Source organism: Phascolarctos cinereus, unplaced genomic scaffold (genome assembly GCF_003287225.1).
Source record: "Phascolarctos cinereus isolate Bilbo 61053 unplaced genomic scaffold, phaCin_HiC Scaffold_1;HRSCAF=81, whole genome shotgun sequence".
Classification (NCBI taxonomy): domain Eukaryota; kingdom Metazoa; phylum Chordata; class Mammalia; order Diprotodontia; family Phascolarctidae; genus Phascolarctos; species Phascolarctos cinereus.
In genome coordinates, this window is record NW_027555514.1 from 223,800,315 (window position 1) to 223,824,677 (window position 24,363).

At 36.3% G+C, this 24,363-nt stretch overlaps 1 protein-coding gene across 9 annotated transcripts in view; it reads left to right on the plus strand.

Moving 5' to 3' along the window:
- The window catches only part of SLC16A7 (solute carrier family 16 member 7), a 240,717-nt gene that overhangs the window by 113,722 nt on the left and 102,632 nt on the right, over positions 1-24,363 (plus strand). For 2 of the 9 annotated variants that reach the window (XM_078146080.1, XM_078146084.1), the window contains one exon: positions 21,015-21,202. The exons of the other annotated variants lie outside the window; for them this stretch is intronic. The gene's annotated coding sequence lies outside the window, so the exon portion shown is untranslated. The remainder of the gene's footprint in view (positions 1-21,014; positions 21,203-24,363) is intronic. 9 annotated transcript variants of the gene reach the window in all.

Sequence of the window (24,363 nt, forward strand, 5' to 3'; positions counted from 1 at the left end):
GAATTCAATTCCTGTCCTTGGGCTGAATCCCTTTGGGATCCTGCACAAATCACTTAATCCCTCTGAGCTTTGATTTTCTCTTATGTAAAATGAGAGTGTTTGCTTAGATAGCCTTTCCAAATCTAGATCTATAGACCTATGAACTTATCTAGCTTGGTATGTGACTGTGGGCAACTCTTTAAATCTCAAAGTTTCCTCATCAGTAAAATGGGAATAACAATAGTAACAATAATGATAATGGTAACAATAATGATAATGATGATGATAATAATAATATACTACCTACCTCATGGATCTACTTTAGGCTTTGTAAAATCATAAATTGTTAGATAAATAGAAATTCTTACTATTGATTTTCATATATCAAAAAGATGGCATATTCTGATGTGATGAATTAGATTTATGGATCATTAATTAATGAATTTTTAAAAAAAAAAAATATGCTTTAAGGTTGGACAAATTTCAAATGCCATTGAGTTTTTATCTTTGTACATTAGTACTTCTCTAAGTCTTGGGAACATTTTATCTCTTGTACATATGTGTCATTTGTAACTTTACAAGCTTTATCTGGTGTCCACATTACATAAACAGGAAGTCAAACAATAATACTGTTAAACACTTTGTCTATATTTATAACATATTACAAAATAATTCCTGTAAAATGACCTTCAGGAGAAAGTAAAAAGCACTTTCTTAGAGCAGCTGCCTATATATACATATTTATGTATCATTGGGGAAAAGCATGACTCATGACTTTTTGCTACTGAACTGATTAAGTCTCAGTCTTAAAGATGATAGCTGAAACACTGGAAAGATTGATGTTCTCAGTGCCCCATATGCATTCAATAGCATTTGCTCCTGATTTATTAGGCTTCTAGGTGATTTACTTGATTTCTTAGTTAGGTTTTATTGTAGTTATTTTGCACTAATGGGAGCAAAACAATAATACAAATGGTTGTATATTGAATCATTTGAAATTTTGTCAAAACTAATCCTATTAAATTCTACTTCATTGGAGAAAATGTTTTCTATGGATGTGTAGGCCAACATGAGTCAGATCTGTTCTCTTTGATCTTTTGAGTTGTCCTTGTTATTGTTTTGAATTAACTTTAAATTTACCCAAGTCTATAATTGTTGAGGAATCATAGAATCATTATAAGCATTTAATTATTTAGCCACAGGACCAAGAGTAGAAAACTTACCCATACAGTGACTAGGATTACAAAAGGACTATCCATGTTTTAAAAGTAGAGGAAGAAGAATAAGGAAAAGAGATAGAGAGTAGCTGGAGATCCATTTGTGTATAGAAAGTCATGGAAGTCAAAGAAGCAGAGAGTGCCAGAAGCAGAGGAAGAGCAACAACTTGAGATTCTTTACAGATACTGAAGAAAACTACAAAACAAAAGGTCATTGGACTTCATAATATGTGGATGTTATTTGTGACCTTGGAGAGAGCTATTTCAATAGTCAGGAAAGAGAAGCCAGATTGCCAAGGAATGAGAAGCCAGTGGGTGGTAAGGAAGTAGAAATAAGGAGTGCTAACAGCTTATCAGATTTCATGAATAATCAAAGATTGACTACATAATAAATGAGTACATCTAGCACCATTTCTCTTTGAGAATGAATCAGTTTGGTTGTCAGCTCTACGGGTGTATTATTGCCTGTCATTTATTGCTATAATTCCAAGTGCCTTAGAGAATACTCTCAGGACATCAGGTTCTAAATGAGTGTCTCTAGAATTTTGTCCTTTTTGGTTTGAAGAGGGTTTTACTGGGCTTGAAAGAGGGGAAACTTTCTTCTAACCCATACTCTTTAGGTAAGCAGGTTACTGCTGACTAATACTTCAACCTTACATTTAAATAACATTTTACATATAGTTTGTTATCTGATCCTCAGAGCAGCCCAGTGAAGTGGAAAACAGGCAAATAGTATTGTCTTTATTTTATGGAGGAGGAAATTGAGAGTGATGAGGTTATGTGACTTGCCAGTAACCACACACCTAGTCAGTGTGTAAGCTGTTCAATGCCAGGAGCTGCTTTATTTTCTCTTTGTATTTCTAGCCCTGGCACATAGCAGGCACTTAGCAAATGCTTATTAATTAGTTGATGAAACCAACTTTGATCACACTTTAAAAAAAAAGTTTTCTAATGTTAATCCAGCAACTTCCCCTGGCCATCCCCTCCCCCCCACCCTCATTATGCTACATTGCTTTTGAGGAGAGATGTTCTTCCTTGACCATAGATGCCTATAGTCAGTTGTAAAGAAGCCCTTATTTTAAGTATGGTTCTCAGAACTGCCATGAATCTTTCTGCTCTTCCAACACTTCCCAAAGCCATGAACTTTTTTTTCCTTCCCTCGTAATTCTTGTTCAGGGAAGCCAGAAGCTAGAAAGATCATGCATAGTGTTGAGTAGTTTTTTTTTTCTTGTGTGCTGCCACACCTAAGCTGACTTAGGGTGGAGCTGAATGTTTTCAGTCAAATGACTTTTCAACCTACATAGTTCTCAAGATTACTCCTATTGCATTTACAAAGAGCCAGACTGGTTCTAGCAATATCTATCCTTAGGTGTGGTGTAGTGCAAAAAGAACTCAAATTACATCCATAAAACTGACTGGTTCTTCCACATCCTAGCTATGTAACCATTGGCAAGCTGCTTAAATGCTGAGCATCATTTTCCGTATCTATAAAATCAGGGAACTATAGGATGTCACTAAGATCCTTTGAAACTTTGAAAGCCCATGTGCCAGCTAAAAACTCAAGAAAACCTCTCCAGTGAAGGTAACTCAATCATAATTGTTCAACAGTCATTTGATAAGCCTGTACGATATTAAAGGCACTGTCCTAGGTGCTATAGAAATAGACATTAAAATAGCAAAGGCCATGCCCATTAGGATTTTATAAGGCTATTCTAGAATTATGTTCAAAGGTACCCAGAGGTCCAATACTATATATGACTCTTCTTAAGACTAGGTGCACCAAATTTTGTCATGGAGTCCTATAAAATAAGAAAAAGAAAAAAAAAGGAAAGCCTAGGTCTTTGGCAACAGAGATGGTTAAGAGGCTACTTTGGACCCATTTTCATAGCCTTCACCTAGCCACATGCATATTATTTTACACTAAGCATGAACCTTCTATAAAACTGAGTGAAATTGTACTCTTACTGCTGCTGCTGTTACTACTATTTCTACTCCTCACTACAGTGAGAGGTATCCTTGAAACCAGAAAGACATACACTGGTTTGGATAAGTCATCTCACTTCTCAGTTGTCTAGGCAAACTCTCAACAGTTGTAAGTTACAGAAAAGATACCAATCAGCATTATTAGGAGATTCCTTGTTTGGGAGTTCACCATACCAGTGAAATCATGGGTCCAATTCCTACCCATCCTTCTCTTCCTGTGTTTTCTTCTTCTCTTCCTCCCTCCTAGTCTTCATCTTCCTGTTTCTTTTTTTTAATATAAATTTATTTCTTTTTAGTTTTCAACATTCCCTTCCACAAGTTTTTGAGTTCCAAATTTTCACCCCATCTCCCCCCTCCCCCCATCCCAAGATGTCATGCGTTCTGAAAATCCCTTCCCCTACTCTGTCCTCTCTTCTGTCTCTCTCCCCTTCTCTTATCCCCTTCCCCTTCTATTTTCCTGTAGGGCAGGATGGACTTCTGTACCCCATTTCCTATATTTATTTCCCAGTAGCATGTGGAAACATTTTTTTTAAACATATGTTTTTAAAACTTTAGGTTTCAAATTTTCTCTCTTCCTCCCTCCCCACCCTCCCTCATTGAAAAGGCAAGCAACTCAATATAAGTTGTACATGTGCAGTTATGCAAAACACGTCCATAGTAACATGTTGTGAAAAACTAACTCTATTTCCCTTAATCCTATCCAGCCCTCCCATTTATTCTATTCTTTCTTTTGACCCTGTCTCTCCTCAGAAGTATTTACTTCTGATTAACCCCCTTCCCAATCTGCCCTCCTCTCTATCATCCCCCTGCTCTCCTGTCCCCTTTCCCCCCTATTTTCCTGTAGGGTAAAACAGATTTCCATACCCAATTGAACATCTTTCTGTTTCTTCTTCTGCCACATAGTAATATAATTGGAATTCCAAAGGTTTTGGAATTGTACCAGTCTCATTCAGGACAGCCTCATTGAAGAGTCAAATGGCTCATTGCCTAGTTGTATTTAATACTAATTCTATGATCTTTCTGTGGTAAGGCAGCATCTGTTGCTTCACTCCATTTATTGAACTGAATAAAATTTATTATTTTAAACTGAATTTAATAAGTGGTTCTTATGACCTTATCATGGCCTGCAGATTGTGATTTAATTTATAGCCCCAATCTCTGTTTTAGAATTGCAAGAACAGCAAGTTCTCTATAGGGGTCACCACTTTAAATGCTTTGTTGCTATAATTAAACTTGCATACTCCACCATGATGCTGTCTGGAGGAAATGAGCTATTATAAACTCTTGGATAAAAGCTCTGGTGATCTCTCTGTAGACTTCTGTATTCATGTAAGAAATATTTATTGAATGTTTGCTCTGTACAAGATTAGGTGCAACGGGTAATCAAAGATGAGTATAACATGAAGCATTTAAAAAAAAATGAAAATCTATTTTAAATATATTTTCATCATGAATTTCTCAAACATCAATATTTAAAATATAAAGATGAGAAAGATTATTTAAGAAACCATAAACTTCTTTGTACAGTTTTTAAAGTGAATATGAATTTTAACACTGTAGTGACAAAACTCCCAGCTTATCTTTACCCCCTTCATTTTTTTCTCCTCCATATTTTTTAATGTTTCATAGACTTTATATTTTTTCTTTCTCTTTAATTATCATTGTCCACCAACACCTCACCACTACAAAACAAAAATTCCTTCCCTGTAACAAATTCATATAGCCAAGCAAGTCATAATACTTTTTGTCTATCACTTCTTTGTTAGGAGAGAAACGTGGTGATTATTGATTTTCTGAAGTTATGATGAGTCATTACATTGATCAGAGTTCTGAAGTTTTTCATAATTGCTTTCCTTTATACTATGGCTTCATTACATAGATTGCTTTCCTATTTCACTCCCTTCTCTGTATCAGTTCATAAAAGTCTTTCCAGGTTTCTCTGAATGTGTCAAGTTTGTGATTTCTTATAATTCAATGATATTTAATTACATTTATATGATTGTAGATCTATTCCTGGAAAGGACCTCAGATATCATTCAACCCACTGATTTGACAGGTGAGGAAATAGAGTAACAGAAGGGAAACATTATTGTACATGGTCACACAGATGTTTAGCATCATGGGTAATATTTGAGCCCACACATTCTGATCCTAGAGAGTTGATATTCTTTCCGCTGTACTACACTGCTAACGTATATCATAACCTGTTTATCAATTCCCCAATTAACAGACAACTGTTGTGCTTCTAGTTCTTTGTTACAACCCAAAATGCTGAAATATGTACATGTATGTGTGGGCATGAGTATATACAGCCACACATATATAGAAACATCTACATGTGTAGATATGTATATCTAAACATGTAAAATGTGTAGATCTATATCATTTGTGGCACACTTATATCTTACAACTTTTACTACAATAAGTTCCAAAAAGATATGTGACCTAGAAGCATGTGAGTTTTACATTGCATACCTATATGTATATATAATACACAAAGTGTGATTATATACATTCATGTGTATTATATACATGTATACACATACATAGATGTACACTGTGTTTTATGTGTGTCCTTTCTGTCTCAATGTCCTGAGGGCACATATATAGCTGGATCAAAGAGGTGTGCAAAGTTTAATGACTTTTTGGCTGTAGTTCCCAATTGCTTTGAAGAGTTGCCAAATTTTTTTAAAAAGTCCATTGAACTAATCAATACAACTAGCAGCTGGATTTGTGGGGGGGGAAGCAATAAAATAGATAATTTTGATTACACAAAATTAAAAATTATTTTGCATAAATAAAACCAACAGTCAAAATTAGAAGGAAAGCAGAAAAGTAGGAAACTATTCACAGCAAGTTTCTCTGGTAAAGGCCTCATTTCTCAAATATATAGGGAACAGAGTCAAATTTATTAAAAATAAGAGCCATTCCTAGGTTGATAAATGAACAAAGTATATGAACAGGCAATTTTCAGAAGAAGAAATAAAAGCTATCAATAATCACAGGAGAAAACACTCTAAATCACTATTGATTAGAGAAATGGAAATTAAAGAAATTCTGAGAGCACTTCATAGGTGTGATTGTGTGATCAGATTGGCTAACATGACAGAAAAGGGAAATGACAAATGCTGGAGGGGATGTAGAAAAATTGGGATGCTGATGCAGTATTGATGGAGCTATGAACTAGTCCAACCATTCTAGAGAACAATTTACAACTATGCCCAAAGGACAATCAAACTGTGCATACCCTTTCAGCCAGCAATACCACTACCAGTTCTCTATCCCACAAACATCTAAGGGAAAAGGACCTGTTTGAACAAAAATATTTATAGCAGCTTTTTTGTTGTGGTGATAAAGAATTGGAAATTGAGGGGATGCCTATCAAATGAAGAATGGCCAGACAAGTTGTGGCATATGATTTTTGTGGATTGTGTGTGTGATAAGAAATGCCTGGGAAGACTTGCATGAAGTGAAGCGAAGTGAGCAGAACCAAGAGAATATCATATTGTACACAGTAACAGCAATGTTGTAAGGATGATCAATTGTGAAAGAGCTTGTCAATGACCCAAGAAAATTCGGAAGGCCTCATCGTTAAAAAAAATTCTATCTATCTCTAGAGAGAGAGGTAGAACTGATACAATCAGGATGCAGATTGAAGCATACCTTTATTCATTCATCTATTTATTTATTCACTCATTTATTTATTTATTTGTCTATTTATTTAATCTATTGATTAATTTATTTATTTTTATTGTTTTATTTTGTGTTTTCTTTTGCAACTTGGTTATTATGGAAATATGTTTTGTATGACTTCACACGCATAATAGATATGAAATTGCTTGCCTTCTCAAGGCGAAGGAAGGAATGGGAAGGAAAAATTTGAAACTCAAAATTTTAAAAATTGATTGTTAAAATGTGTTTACATGTAATAGGGAAATATTTTATGAATTAAATAGAAACTATTTTTCTAACAAATTAACAAGTCCATTAACTATGCATTATTGCATTTATCCTCCTAGATCCTCTCTAACAATTGCTGTTTTGTTTACATTTTCTACTTGGGCAATTTGATGAATGTGAAGTGGAACCTCATAATTGCTTTAATTTGTATCTCTTTTATTATTAGTGACTTTGGAAGATTTTTAATGTTAGGGGTGATAATTTACATTCCTTCTTTTGAAACTACCTGTTTAATGTCTTTCTGTCATTTATCTACTGAGAAATATCTTTTGTTTTTAAACAGTTGTATCAATTCTCTATGCATTTTGAATATCAGACTTTTATCAGAGAAATTTGCTGCAAATATTTATCCCAGTTCAGTATTTTCCCTTCTAACCACATTAATTTTTGCTTATGCCAAGATTTTCACTTTTATGTAAATGTAATTGGCCATTTTGTCTTTTATAAGCATTCCCAACTTTTATTTAGTTGTTTTCTCTACCAACACAGTAGTTGGCTACCCTTTCCAAGACTTGTCCTTTCACTCATAATCCTGACCCACTGGTTTGCAATGGAGTAATTGGTTTACTCCTTGATCCACATGCCACTTCTAGCCTCTCTCTACCACCATCAATAAGTAAATCTCTCCTGCCATGAAGTTCATTTAATCCAAATTTACTACCACATTAAGATTCCAGAAACTGTTATTTACCCACCTCCAGGATAGTCTCCTTTCTTCCTCAGTGAATTCAGTACCTGGTTTCTTTCCATTCTAATTATGTATCCTCCAAGTAATAGTCACCTTCCCCAGTTTTGTTAGGGAATTCACCTCCTTCCCATTTGTAGTTATGATTTTAGTTATGATTTTGCCTTCATGGTAGCCCATTTTATGTTTCCTATCAATGCCCCCTGTTTCCCACTTTACAAAGAAACAGAAAGTGGGGAAAGAAGGGGAATGTGACCAATACTAGTTATCCATAATTAGTATGGTCTAAAATACCATAGCTCTGCCCTTCCCCTCTTTGTCTAGCCCTGAACCAGACTTTTTCCTTACTCTTATGATCTTCCCTCTATAGTTGAAGCTTGTTTTCTTTGTTACTTTACCCTTCCCAACTCAACCTCCTCCTCCTGGCAACTGGGATTAAGTGACTTGCCCAGTATCACACAGCTAGTAAGTGTCAAATGTTTGGTCTGAGGCCAGATTTGAACTCAGATCCTCCTGACTTCAGGGCCAGTGTTCTATCCTCTGCACCACCTAGCTGCCCCTCAACCTTCTTTTAAAAATACCATTTCTCTTCTTTTTCTGTCCCCATCTATTTTCCTGTTGTCTTAATATATTTGTACAGTGAATGTGTGTGTGTGTGTGTGTGTGTGTGTGTGTGTGTGTGTGTGTGCTCAGTAGTCCTTTGGTATGTCCAAATAAGAATGAAATTCATACGTTATTATTCTACCCCCTCCATCTTTATATATTCTTCTTCTTCCAAAACAGATGAATTAGCACCTTCCTCATTTCCTCTCTAGTCTTCACTTCTTTTGTTGTTGTTGGGCCTTCATTCTTGAAGAGGAATAATGCCATCAGGAAGGTGGTGTCTTGACTTGCGAGTAAATTGGATTTAAGTGAGGGGGGGCTGTACAAAGTCACCAGTCACACTCTCTTCTCCAGAGCCATCTGGGTCCAATGACAAATTATAGATCAGAAAGACTGGAGATGGGCCTAGATATTTGGGGAGACCTTAGCCTTTTTAAGCTAAGGTCTTTCCCAGGTCTCAATTTGTCTGAGGCAACACCCAATCAGTGATTGGGTTTCAAATGGGAAGGAAGGAAGGAGAAAAATACTATGCTTAATTTAGATTCAGAAATCAGTTGTTTCTCTGGAGGCAGATAGCATTTTTCATCATGATGAATTCAATGTGTCGATTGGTTGTGCTGATGTCTCTCCCCCCCTTTTTTAACTCTTTAAAAAATACTATTTGTTATATGAGATGGCCCTCTGGGAAAAATAGGGTGAGGGATATTGAGAGACACTATGATGATGTAAAAAAGAAGAAATCAATTAAAAAAAACATTTAAAAAAAAGAAAATTGAAGGTCAGATTTCCCAAATTCTTCCTTCTTCCAAACTTTACTATTTCTGCTGAAAGTCCCACCATTCTTCCAGTCTCATAACATCAGAGTAAATCCTAGACTTTTCACTCTCCATCATCAATTATCAAATCTTACCATTTCTTCCTCCACAACATCTCTCACATCTGACCCTTTCACTCTACTTGTATAAATGTTTAAGAACCAGGCTGGGGGTGGGGATGTATGCAACATACCTGCTTTTAAGTTTAATCTACTTTCTCAAATAAGACAATCAATAATTAAGCCTTGCCAATTTCCTAGCTTTTTTGGACTTCCAAAAGTGTACATGTTTATAGGGAAAATTTAACAATCAACTCTAGAGCTAGTTTCAGCTGGCTCTCTGTATGGCACACCCCTACCTTCCCACCCTCCCTAGCCCATTCTGTATACCCCCAATTCTACACCTTCCTCCACAGTGCAAACTCCCAACCTTCCCCATTCTGAGTTGGCTCCTCAAGGCAGTTATAACCTAGACACTTTCCAGGTCCCTATTACATCAGATGCACAGGTAAGACTGGGAAAATTCTACAGACAGTTCTCACCCCAGCAGACACAGCCCCCTGATCCCAGATTACCTCATGCCTGCAGCAGAACCATTGAAGAATAGGTATGGTACTCTTGTGCAGTGAGGTGGTGAGTGAGAATTCAGCTTTTTCCCATTCTCTTTCACTTTGGGTGGGACTGTTTGAGCTTCACTGGAGATCTCATTAAATTATCCTTCTCCCATAAACCCACCCCTTTCTCAAACTTCCCTATTACTATTCAGGGCACCAGCATCCTTCCAATCACCCAGATTTATAACCTTCACACCATCCTCACATTCCCCAGTCTCTCTCAGTCTCCGAGTAAAATCAGTTGCCAAATCAGGACCTAATCACTTCTCACCTGGACTATTGAACTAGTTTCCTAATTGGTTTCCATGCCTCAAGTTTTTTCCCTTCTCTGACACATTCTCCATGCAGCTGCCAAAGTAATTTCCCTAAATCACAGATCTGACCAAATCACTCTCCTAATTCAATAAACTCCAGTGTCTCCCTGCTACCTCCAGGACCAAAAATTGTTTCATCTTTATTTTATCCTTCTTTAATTTGTATTTCTGGGAAAGTTTTACAAAATATATAATTATTAATATAAACATGCACATAGCTTACAAATATATGAGATTATAACAATAATAACCAGCATTTTACAATGCTTTAAGGTTGGTAAAGCACTTTACAAATATTACCTAAATTTCCTCTCACAACAATTGTAGGAGGTGAGTGCTATTATTATCTCTGTTTTACAGGTGAGGAAACTGAGGCATACAGAGGTAAAGTGACTTGTCCAGAGTCACACAACTAGCCACTCCCTCCTTTTAATCTATAACAGAACAAAACCATAACCACGTCTTATGTTTATTTTTCCTTATTCCTTCAGTAACCTTGAAAGTGTTGTTTGTCCTTCATTCTTAAAGAGGACCATGACATCAGGATGGTGATGACATGAATTTCAAGTGAATTGGATTTAAGTGAGGGAGGGCTGTGCAAAATCATGTGCCTCCTCACTTTCTCCTCCAGAGTCATCTAGGTCTAGTGGCAAGATATAGATCAGGAGAACTGAAGATGGCCCTGGATGCAGTGGGAGACCTTGTCCTTTTTAAGCTAAGGTCTTTTTCAGGTCTCACTTTCCCTGAGGCAATGCCCATTTAGTGATTAAGATTAGCTAAGAAATGAGGCAAAGAATGGCCTCTTTTACTTAGTTTAAAAGAAAAAAATCAAACTGGGAGAGGAAGACCCTCAGGATTTCTGGACAAAACAGAAACAATTGCTACTTATACTGACTCTGAGCCAGCCTTCCTTCCTTCTTTTCTTCCCTCCTTCCTTCCTTCTTCTTCCTCCCTCTTCTCCTTCTTTTGATAGCTGAAACCTCAAAAGTAAAGAGATTCTATGGGGATTTTTATCACCTTCATCAGAATCTAGCCATGTCAAGTTTCACTTAATGGTGTTTCCATTTCAAAGGTGCTTCCTAGTTCTGTGTGTGTGTGTGTGTGTGTGTGTGTGTGTGTGTGTGTGTGTGTGTGTTTAAATCAGGAATGATTAAAAGTCCTCTATTCTATTTAATCCCTCCCTTGTAGGATTATACTATTATGCTTACTTTTGTAGGATATTATTTATGGTGTATTTCCCTGGGGGAAGAAGTGGGGGCTTGTTTGTTTATTTGGTTTTGGTTTTTACTTTTTTTTTAACCTTTTAGTATATAGTATTCCAAGGTTGTTTGGTTTTATTTTTCTTTATCATAGTGGCAGCACAATTTTGTAAGATGTTTAAAATTGATACTTAGTACTTATACTCTTTCTAGGTGTTTGCAATATGTGTGTGTGTATGTATATATATATATATATATATATGATTTGAAACTGTATCTTGGTATGTCATATTTTATATGTTTTCAGTTTGGGATTTCTTTCATAAGGTAATTCCTGAATTCTTTCTATTTTCACTTGTCTTCTGGTTCTAATAGGTTTTTGCAGTTTCCTTTTATGATTTCTTGAAATATAAGTTCATGTTTGTTTGGTTATTATTTTCAGGTAATCTCATCTTAAGCCTCTTTTCTATCTTAGTTGCTTTTGATACATTGTACTTTCTTCTAATTTTTTCCATCTTTTAATTTCGTTCCCATATTTCCTGTTGTCCCAATGAACTGTTGAGTCTATCTTTTTAAGTTATATTTTTAAGTAGTCTTTTACTTGGGCTAAGTTTTCCACATTTTTTTTTTTGGCCAGGCAATAGGGTTAAGTGACTTGCCCAGGGTCACACAGCTAGTAAGTATCAAGTGTCTGAGACTGGATTTGAACTCAGGTCCTCCTGACTCCAGAGCCCATGCCCTATCCACTATGCCAACCTCGCTGCCTCTATCCACATTCTTTTCTAAGATATTTATTATCCTCCCATTTCTTTTCTTCCACAACTCTAATTTCACTTTTTATTCCATTCACTCTCAGAGTCCTTTTGGTAAGCAATTCTTTTCTCTGAGGTTCTGCTTAGAATTATTGTAGAGTAGTCTCTTCTTCTGGGTTTAAGTTGTAGACTCTCTTAAAATACAGATTTCTTCGTAGTGTTTGGGCTTTACTTCTATTTATTCTTATCTCCAGCCTGGGACCTCTTGGAACAGGCAAGCTTTGCCATTATGCAGGCTCCATTGGATGGACAGGCCCAGATCCAGTCTGTCCTGCTGTCTGAATGTTGTTTCTGGTGCCATTGCCATTCCACAATTCCAGATATGATTACTGGACTCATTCCCTTCCTTATTTTATGACCTAGGTGGGCTCAGGGGATGGAGCACTAGGCTGGGAGTTGGGAAGACTAATCTTTCTGAGTTCAAATCTGGCATCAGACACTTACTAGCTATGTGACTCTGGGCAAGTCCCTTAACCTTGTTTCCCTCAGTTTCCTCATCTGTAAAATGAGCTGGAAAAGTAAATGGCAAACTATTCCAATATCATTGCCAAGAAAACCCCAGATGGGGTCATGAAGAGTCAGACACAGTTGAAATTACTAGACAACAACAAAGGCCTTGCATGGATCTGGTCCTTGTGTTGGAACTAGGATCCACTTTCAGCCTTAATTCCCAGTTTCTGCATCTGACCTGTGTCCTTGTGACCTAACGCTATTTCTGGACTCTTTCCCCTCTCTGTTTCCTTATTCAGTCAACTATTTAGAGTCAATTTTGTCCCCTGGTATAGTGTTAAACATCTCCAATTTGCTATCAATGTATTAGCTTCAGATATCATGGAGTACCCCTCAAGGACCATTGCTGCTGAGGTGTCTTAGCCCCTCTATTTGATTGTGTGGTTGACTTTGTCCTCTTCTGCTACTCTGACAGTTTGGGAACTGATATTCTGCTAACAGAGGGGATCCAATTTCCAGAGAGTGCACTGGTTTGATGCCCTCCCTAATGCCTGAACAGAATACCTGAAGGCTTCTGGTCCACTTATGTATTTCAGGTTTAGATAAAAGCACTTGTTCTTTCTTTTCTATTTTATTTGATCTTTGCTTCATGACACTGTTCTCCATACTTTGGCATTTTCCAGGGGAACTGGACTTATCTGAAATCTTTCACATAACCATTGTTGCCAGAAGTGATAGGGAATAAGTAAAATTATTATTTCTTTGGGATAATGACCTCATGGGTGAGGAACTCCATCTACCAATTCAGGTTTGCACCTTCCCTGCAACTTATTGTCTTAGAAAGTTACCTGCAATAACAATTAAAAAAATGTGACATGACTTACCCATGATCACACAGATAATATGAGCCAGTATTGGGACTTGAACTCAGGGCTTCTTGTCTTAAAGGCCACTGTTCTACCCGCTGTACCACATTGCCTTCTTCCAGGAAGTAAAATAGTTAATAATCTAAAAGGAGAGAAATATAGTCTTTTTTTTTTGTTAGTCAAGGGGTTAAGTGACTTGCCTAGGGTCACACAGCTAGTAAGTGTTATGTGTCTGAGGCTGGATTTGAACTCAGGTCCTCCTGAATCCAGGGCCGGTACTCTATCCACAGTACCACCTAGCTGCCCAGAAACATAGTCTTAAAATAATAGCAACATAAGACAGAATTTGATGTATCAAAAGAGTAACAAAAAATGGAAGTTGAAGTAATTCAGAAGAGAAGGGATCAGGGAAGATTCAAAAAAGAAGTGACATTTGAGTTAAGCTCTGAAGGATAGTGGGTAGAACTCTGGGCTTGGAGTTAGGAAGACTCATTTCCATGAGTTCAAATCCAGCCTCAGACACTTAATAGCTGTGTAACCCTGGGCAAATCAGTAAACCCTGTTTGCCTGAGTTTCCTCCTTTGTAAAATGAGCTGGAGAAGGAAATGGCAAACCACTCCAGTGTCTTTGCCAAAAACAAACAAATGAACAAACAAAAAAACCCAGATGAGGTCACAAAGAGTTGAACACAACTGAAAAGCAACTGAACAACAATAAAACCTGAAGGATACATAGAATGTATCTCATCAGACGGTATTAATAAGAGGAGATATGTTAGGTAGAAATAGCAGAGAGCTAGAGGTGGGAAAGTTTAAAAAAATCTGTAGATAAAATACTGAGTGATGCAAGGAGCCGTTTATGGCAAACTAAGGATCTTGGACTTTATTCAGTACATAATGAGAAACCACTGACCTAGTGTGGAGAGAAGTGACACAATAAATGGAGAGCTCTAGGAAAATTAATTTAGTCATGGTGAAGAGAATAGTTTGGGAGTTGGGAGTAAAAAGCACAGGCAGAAGGAAGAATAGAAATAGGACCATCAGTTAGGAGCCTGCTGTAGTAGACAGGCTAGAAATACATGAATATTGGTGGCAACAGGAATGGAATGAAGAAGAAAGGTGAAGGAAGAAGAGAAGAAGAAGAAAAGAAGAAGGCAGCAACATATATTTCTATAGTGATTCACATTTTCCTCACAAAGTCCCAGAGTGCTTGGCAGAGTAAGTACTGATTACACTTTTTGAAAAAATGAGAAACTGAGGCTCTGGGAGTTTAAATGACCTGACTGAGTTTGCATAATTAGGGTCTAAGATGATAAATAACTGAACATCATATCCAGACTACAGTCAGACCTAAGGACCTCACTATTGTTGGAAACTTGAAGAGTAACAGACACATAGGTTGGGTAAATGAGCAATAAATAAAAAAAAACATGATGTCAGATGAAACTGTATTTGATAGCAGTAGGATTATTCTTCAGGCCTAGATTCAGGGGTTCAGCCCTAGATTATGTGTTTTCCCACATGTGAAAAGTACTGTTTGAATGTAAATAAGCTACAGGTCTACAGAGAAAAGCATGTGGTAGCATGTGTCAAGTGTGGGCACAGAACATTTCTGTCCTTCCCTGTCAGGTCTCATCTTGCTAAAGCTTACCACATTGCGGGCAACTGAACTCTCCTTTTCTTCGGTGTGATGCAATCTCGACTAAAGCAGAAAAAGCAATGCAAAGGTGAAAGGGAAATTTTTTCCCCCCATGATCTCTGTTTAAGATTTTGATATTAGAATGGACCTTTGTAGATATGGAAGAACGAATTGAGATAATTTATTTTCTCTTCTTCATTTCCTGAAATAGTCACTTGGTTTATCAATCAATCATTTGATCTGTCGAGAAGCTGTTATGCACTTATCATTTGTCAGGCACTGTGCTAGGTGCTGGGGATAAAAGTTCAAAGAAAGAAACTATCCCAACTCTTAAAGAACTTGTATTTTAATGGGCAAAACTCAAGGACATATCAACTAATTGATGAATATTTAAATATCTATTTAAATATATATCTATTTAAATATTCATCAATTAGTTGATATGTCCTTGAGTTGAAGCCATTTTACTGTGTACTGGAGATAGAAATATAATAAATAAAAATCACCCCACTCACAAGGAGCTTATATTCTGAGTGAGAAAATAGGAACGTTTAAGTATGTATGATATAAATAGAAAATGAATCAATATTAATATATAGGATTCATTATAAGAGAAATATAAAATAAGGTTGGAAAAATTTGGCTGGGATCAGGTAGTGAAGGGCTTTAAAAACCTAAGAGTTCATATTTTATTATAGAAACAGTATAGAGCCACTGGGGTTTATTGAGGAGTGTGATATGGTTAGATCTATATTTAAGGAAAATCACTTGAGAGCAATACTGAGGAGGATGAACTATAGTGGGGAGAGTTTTGAGTTATATTTAACTTTCAATTCATTATGCCTGTCAACACTAAATTTATTCTAAATGATCAATTGATATTAGAGAATAATACCATCACAACTCATCCTGCCCTTTCCTGACTCTGAGTATTTATTTATAATTTCCAAAATGATCTCTCCCAAGATGTTAGGCTGTTCAAATTCTTCTGTTCCATCAAGAACAAGTTCAAAGGCCATGAGCTCTTTCCTGATCCTCCCTTCTCTGCTCTCTCACCCCAGTTAAAAGTGATCTCTCCTTTCTGGAATCTCTTTTGCCACACGCTTTTCCTGTGGAGTCTTTTTTAAAGGGAAGACAGGCATGGGAGGGGGGTAGCAGGGCAGAACTGATTCCATCATCACTATAGGGATCTCCTATAGCATGAAAACTCATTCTACCAATTTGTGGAGTTATCTGTAGCTTACAAAGCCATCTTAAGTGACTGTGATGTAATGAACCATTCTGACTGAAAAAAAAATCTTAAGTGATAGGTCAGTCACAGTGGCAAAAAAAAAAATTCCCCTGGGGCACCCTCTATGGTTCAGTAATTTGCTTATGGTAACATAGTACATGTGAAAAGCAGCAACTGATTTCAGGTTTTCTTGACTCCAAGGTCAGCCCTTTCTCTACTATATGACTCTTCCTCTACTCCTGATTGTCTTTTTAACTTTTTTGTAGTCATATGGGCATATCTAGTATATTGCTGCTAGATTTTAATCTTGAGCACAGGGACTATGCTACTTTATTCTTTAGGCCATGTACAAAGCAGGCATCCAATCATCAATGATTAAGTTGAATTTAAAGAGATTTTAATTATGAGGTCCATGATATTTCACAGTGTGGCTTTCTGACAAGAAGAGATCCTCATCAGTGACATTTATCCAGTACTAAAGTGACATTTAGTATTTATCTAGCACTAAAGTGCTGCAGTGTGTAGTAGTGCAACGAGTGCTGTACATGGAAAGTCAAGAAAACTACAGGTCCAAATATTTTCTCTGATACTTAGACACTATGTATTAGAATCATACATTTACAGTATGAAGAGATCTGAAGGGTCATCTAAGGCAACCATCTCATTTGAGGAAACTGAGACTCTGGGATATGAGTTGTCCTCTATGAGGTCGTATAGGCAGTAAGTGTCAATGCCAGGATTTGAACAAGGTCTTCTGATTCTTGTTCTGCTGCTTTCTTAGACACCATAATACCTCATTGAATCTTGGTTTCTGTATCTCTAAAATGGAGATTTTTAAAACAATCTGCCTTACTTAGCTCTTGGAGTTATTCAAATGAAACATTGTATTTAAGGTGCTTTTTAAAACAAAACATAGATGAGAGAGAGGCAGAGATAGAGATACAGAGAAAGAGACAGAGAGAGATGGAGTGACAGAGACAGAGAAGTAGATAGATAGATAGGTAGATAGACAGATAGATAGATAGATAGATAGATAGATAGATAGATAGATAGATAGATAGACAGACAGATCTAGATGTCTAGATCATAAATCATAGAATTACAAAATCACAAAATTTTATAACTTTAGAGAATATCTAGGCCAATCTCTTAATTTTATTGACATAGAAACGGAGACCCAGAGAAGCTAAATAATTTGCTTCAGACATCTAGATATCTATTTCTAGATATTGAAATAGATATCAATATAGATATTGATGTTGAAATAGATATTGAATAGATCAATAGATGTATTGATTGAAATAGATTGAATAGATTCAAATAGATCAATAGATATTGAAATAGATATCAATATAGAAAACATCAGAATTTAAAAAAATCAAATTATATAGATAGCATTAGCATACTTTGCTATGAAACATGCGCTGGTAGACAAATATAGAGTTCCTATTTGGTAGCTTTGCAATTTATATTTTTGCATATATTTGCAAATACATTGTAAGCATATAAGCAGTCATACCTATGTTAGTATCTACAGACTGAAGAAATAAAATGGCATATAAAGTACTATAAATAATGGCCCACATTTTCACTTTGACTTTTAAAAGAATTTTAATGGCATTTGTTGTTCATACTAGAGACAATTTTTTCAAAATAGAGATAGATTCTTGTGTTCATATGCAAACTTGCTTTTACTTGAAGAGTATGAAAATCTACTTCAATGTTTTTAGTGCCTGATATGTGAGAAAAGTGCTACAAAATTGACCAAAACCACAAAGGATTTTGTAATCTGACTTTTATGGCATTTAAATATGATTTGGATTGAAAGAAAATTCTAGCTACTCCTAAGAAACTAAGATTTGGCCTTTAAAAGCCTCTAATAGATGAATGTTAAACACACAGGTCTCTATGCTTATATAATTAAATTTCTCTATATCACTACTTCAAGTGAATTTTTTTTCTCCGTTTAACTCATACTTTTGAGCATCAGCACAAAATTGTTCAAACAATGGCTGTCTGTTTTTTGTTTATTATTGAATGGCATTTTCCCATGGAATATTTTTTTTCCCTTAGGTGTCATGCAATGAACAAGTCAATAATACAAAAAGCATTGTAGAATCATAAAATTTTTGAACTGGAAGAGACTTTAAAGAATAATCCATTAATTTTACTGATGAAGAAACTGAGGCCCAGAGAAACCAAATAATTTGCTTAAGAGAAGTTAGCTAATTCTAGTCAATGTGCCCTTAAGGCTTGAATTCTTCTTTGTTATTATGAATTGTTCAAATATTTTAAAAAATATTTTTAAAAAGTTTCCCTAAGCAAATAAGAAAAGAAAGAGGACTGCATATAAAACTGAGAATATCTATTTCTTAATCAGTCACAAAGCATTTATCAGCTTTGTGCCAGGCATAGTAAAATAATGAAAACTCTACTTGCAAAGAGCTTATACACTTCCTGGAAAGACAGCAAGTACAACATGATTATATATAAAATAAAGAGAAGACTAAGGGCAAAATAAAAGTGAAATCTCTGGCATTCACTAAGTATGGTAGGAAAAAAATGCCTGTTGACTGACTGAGAAGAATTCTGGGCTGTCTTTCTAAAGAACTTATAGCCCATAGCAGTGACTATCAAGATGAGTACTTAGGCAGTTTTACTCATTTCTCTCAGCAAGTTATTTAACTTGAGAATGTTCTAATGAGTCTCCTTTAAAACCCAAATGAAATTTCATTGCATTTTTACTTTCCTACTTTCTCCATGGCACCTACTCTGAGTTCTTGCTCTCTCTAATGTTTTGTGCCCGTAGACTTCACATAGTACTTTGTTTTGTACTTTTTTTTAGTGTACTTATCATGTAATATTAATTATTTTAGTTATATGTGCTTAATGGTACCATGCTACTTAAGACTGTAAAATCCGTAAGGGTTGGAAACTTGGTGTCTCATCTAAATTTCTTCCTCCCTTTCTTTAATACCCTTGATTATCCTTTTTCAGTTAACAATTCTAAAATAAAAAATGGAGAAAAGGACTTTAGAGATAAATTAATCCAAACTCATTATTTTCCAGATGAGGAAACTGAAAATTAGAATGGTTAAGGTTATCCAGCTAAATTGGTGATGAAGATGTGATTAGACTTTAGTGTGTTTTTTTGTTTGTTTTTTTGTTTGCTAGTTCAGTGCACATTTGCTCTTTTTCTTATGATAGAACTAGCATTTATTACTAAATCTAAAGTTGGTATTATTGATATTTTGTGAGTTATGCCTATTTGGTAGGCTTCTTAGGTAAAATTAAATATCAAAATTATTTTTAAAATAAATAGCTTTATAAGATTGTAAGTTAGGAGATGAAATAACCTTCCAGGATTAAAGTCCAGTTTGAATTCATTTATGTGTTGGAAAAGAGAATATCTGTCTCAGTTTAATTCCCATTACATAACCTGGCTAGTTGTCACTGGAACTTAAATATTACACACGAGTTTGACATTGACATTCCTTTCTGTTTGGGAAAGGTGAAAACAGAGAGTAAAGAAACTAAATGATGGCTCACTGAAGGGGAAAAAAATTCATTCCAATAAAACTTCAGACCCCTTGCTGAGCATATTGAAAAACCTATGTGGTATCTAAAAGACATTTGGAAAATCCAATATTAAATTCCTCTATTCTTGAAACCTCCACTGATTCAAATTGAATTTCTGTATCCACAATTATTTTATATAGAATCAGAATTCTTACCTGTTCCTGAGAGGAGCAGGCTGTTCTAAGGCCTCAGAAGGTCATTTTAAGTGATAGGAGAAAGAGGAACACATCTAGGAGCTACTACATAGCCTTGTGCAACCACAACAAATTTCAAGATTAGTATTAATCATTACTAATATTTATGTAGTGCCTTAAAATGTACAGAGAAAGCTACTGGACCATAATACAGAAGGCAGAACAAAATTGATCTGTGGAGGAAAAGGGCAATGCCTCTTGCCAGTAATTATATTTTCAGAGAGCTCAGACCTGTTTCCTTCTGAGGTTTCTTGTTGCCAGCCTATAAAAGCAAAATTAGCCTTGGCTTCTGGGCTGTCATCCCTGAGCTGACCCTCCTGCAACAAAGCTTACTGTGATTTCTGCAAGGAAAGGAAGAGTGAGACCTTAAGACTCAACATTTAACAAAGGTGCCGTGACAACACTCTGCCTATGTTGTGCCACAAGACATTCTGAGACTTCCCCTTGTTCTCATGAGCGTACCTTTGTGTGAGAACACAGGACACTGGTGTATCTTAGCATCTGGCTGCCCTGTATGACAAGTATGCTAACAGTAGCAGTTTGGATCCTGTCCATAGTCAGGACCCTGGGACATATAATTGTCAAAACAACATTCTTCAATCTTGCTGTTCTGCCTTGCATTTGTATTTAGAAGGATGATTCATTCAATCTTTGGCTGGCCCTCTACCTATTAGCCAATGCCCCTTCCTTTGCATTCCTTTTGAGTTGCTTCATTTATCTGCCTTTACTCAAAGTCATAATTTTTAGAGTTGAAACAGATTTGTAGAAAAAGCAGAGTAAAACTCCAAACATTAATCACTTGTAACATAAACCATTCATTCCACTTAATTCTTTGTTTTCACTGTTCCTAAAGACAACCTCCCCCCCTTTTTTTAGGCTGGAGTATGCTTCACCATTGTACAGTCTTCCTGGCCATATGATGGGAACAAAAAAGCTGATGAGGAATTCCATCTTAATCTTGCACTCCTCCTGTGTCTACACAAAATGGAAAAAGGACATATACAATTAAATGGGAATTGATTTAAAGAGTATAGTAGAAACTTTGGTAATTCTCATGATCTCAGGTATGTGGACAAAGAGGAACACTGGATCACTTCTCAAGGATCCTAGGATCTCTCCTCTTCTGGGATCCTATAACTTTGCTCCAAGGTCTGTCCATAACTGGAATGTACCTTCAATTCCAGCCTGAAATGAATTGTTCAAATGCTGCAGAAATTAACGCCCCAACAGTCCCAAATCTAATGCTAAGAGAAGTGAAGGGTGGGAGAAGGGGACAAATACATCTCAGCTTCCATTGTGTTATAGTCTCTTTTTTTTTTAATTTTCAAACTCTATCCTCGAAGTTCACTCCTGCCTTCTGAAGCAGATGGAAAGCCCCAAGTGGTAACAAAAGCTATATCAGAACCTCAGGTGTCATGGACTGGGCCTAATTCAGACCTAAATACCTGATAGGTATTTCAGGTACCTGAATACCTCATAGATACCTGATAGGTAGTTCAGGCTAATAACGCAACGTAATAAGACACATGGATCATTCAGCAGTTAAAATATTTATTTAGCCATATAAAATAAAAAAATATTAAATAAATATGTTCAGTGAGGACAACAAATTAGTTCAGTTGAGCAAAGCTGCCTGGTTTTGGTCATAATGTTGATCTGAGCCCTAGAGAAATCTATGTCTCAGAAGGTTGCTGAAGCTATGCTAATTCAAGCTTCAGATAAGCTACTTCCAGCTCAGTATATGTGGTGCACACCATTTCATCAATGAGTAGTTTTCAATTCTGGAGCTATGCAAAGAGTTATTCGGATGGTGGAAATGTAGGATGATCCAATGGAGTTTCCATGATTAAAAAGTAATAAGAAATTTAGAAAATTCAGAGAAGATGGAACTCCTTTTATACGGCCTTTTTAACTTAGGTGACCAGGAAGCCAAAACAACACCCTAAGCTAGTTCACTGATTGAATCAAGTCTCAAGGAAAGTTTCAATATTTCTTAAGGAAGAGACCTAGCTGAACCTACATGCAATAGGGCCTTAGGAAAAGCTAACCCAGCTTTCATAGCATGGCCCTAAGAAATATATTGTTCCTAATATACTCCATCCTTGGTTTTAGAGTCATAAAGATCTTCTAGAGGGCTTCTTACCACTTAAATAAGTTAGTGTGATGTGTCACAAGAAGAACAGTCAAGAGACAATTTGAAATTTGAAACTACTTGAAACTCCCTCTCCCAGGGTACTGGGTGTAATTTTAATGTTGGAGTGATAGACTCTCACAAGATACCATTGGGAAGCCCCCACCTGTATGTTTCCTATTTAGACAAAATCAGTCACAGTGACACCATCAGCTCTCAGCAAAGCAATACTTCTTTTCCAATCATCAAAGCTCCCAGCAAAATCTACCTGCTTTGATCACATGCTCTCAGTTTTGTATTCTGCATTCTATAAGTAACTCCTTTTTTTGCCTCCTGTGCCTTTTGTCTTCAACTCTCTCTCTCTCTGTATATATATTATATTTTATATATATAGTCTCTGCTTTTACTCCTGCTTCTTTTTTTTTTGCTTGTTTGGTTTTTTTGTTTGTTTTTAGGCAATTGGGGTTAAGTGACTTGCCCAAGGTCACACAGCTAGTAAGTGTTGAGTGTTTGGTCTGAGGCCGGACTTGAACTCAGGTCCTTCTGACTGCAGGGCCAATGCTTTATCCACTGCACCACCTAGCTGGCCCCCTGCTTCTTTCTTCATGTAGTCTTCTCCCACCCCTCCTAAAGCTTCATATTAGGACCTTCTTATAAGCAATGAACCATCTCTAACTTATGATGTTATACTAAAAAAATCCACCTTTCTGTCAGATATGATCCTGAGTCCATATAAAATCCTCCCATTGTTTCAGTTATAGTCAGCAAAATTCTGATACCACTGAAATTTACAAATGAGATAATGGCTCAAAATACCATGCAGCCATCTTTAACTCAAACAGTACCATGCCTACTATATGCTAGACACTCTGCTAGTGCTTTACAAACATTATATCATTTGATCCCATTAAAGTACTATGTAAATGTGAGCTACCATAATTTCATCACTTATTAAGCACCTGCTATGTTCCAGACACAGTACTAAGTGCTTTACAAATATTATCTCATTTGTTCTCATTTAAATTACTGGATAAATAAATTGAGCTACTATTATTTCATAGTCTCTCAAAAGAATAGACAAAAATGACATGTTCATATCTATAATGATGAAGTTTGAGAATGCAGCCAGTGGAAGTGGTGCTCACTTAGTACTTCGCTTCATGAATTAAGACGTCTATGAAGAATATACAACAGCGAGGAACCAATCAGCTGTCACATAAAAAGAAGTAGGGTAATTATAGACACAGAGAACAGATGTCAGACAAAATGTGGAAGGGTAAAAAGAGCATTGGGTTATGCATTAAAAGACTTGAATTCTATTTATGGCTGTGATGTTTATCAGCTAAATAGTAAACTGGAGCACCCCCTCTTATTAAGCCTTCTCACATGTGTCACTACAAAAAGTTATTCCAGATTTAAGGATATGGATTAGGACATACTCAAAATCATAGCTCAGAAACCCCTACTAATGTATTTAATTTTTGCTATCCATGTGGAGGACACAAAATATCAAATATTATAGTGAAAAGAAAAAAATGGCACTCCTCCCCAATATTATGTGTGTGTGTGTGTATACACACATGCATATACATACATACATACATATTTCCATAGCTTACCACACCACCACTTAGGTAGGGGACACATTTAGAAAATATGCATTAATAGGGAGCATGCATGGAGGGCACATCTAAGCTCCATCTTTGGCCAATAATCATAAGTGTTATGATATATGCTAAAAATAACACATTACTGTGGAACACATGTAGAAGGTACACATATAGAAGATGTGTGTAGACTAATCTTTGATGCTGGGGTAGCTAGGTGGTGCAGCAGATAGAGTGCCAGCCTTGGAGTCAGGAAGACCTGAGTTCAAATCTGGCCTCCTGACACTTGACATTTACTAGCTCTATAACCCTGGGCCAGTCACTTAACCCTATTGCCTAGCCAAAAAATAAAAATCTGTGATGCTACAGGGCTTTTGATGGTCTCTGATTTTTTCCTTGTTTTGTTCTTTAATGGGTATCACATCTTTGTTCTTTCCTGAGTGTGTCATGTCTTCTGGTCTCATCTTTTGTGCTGCACATCTCTACC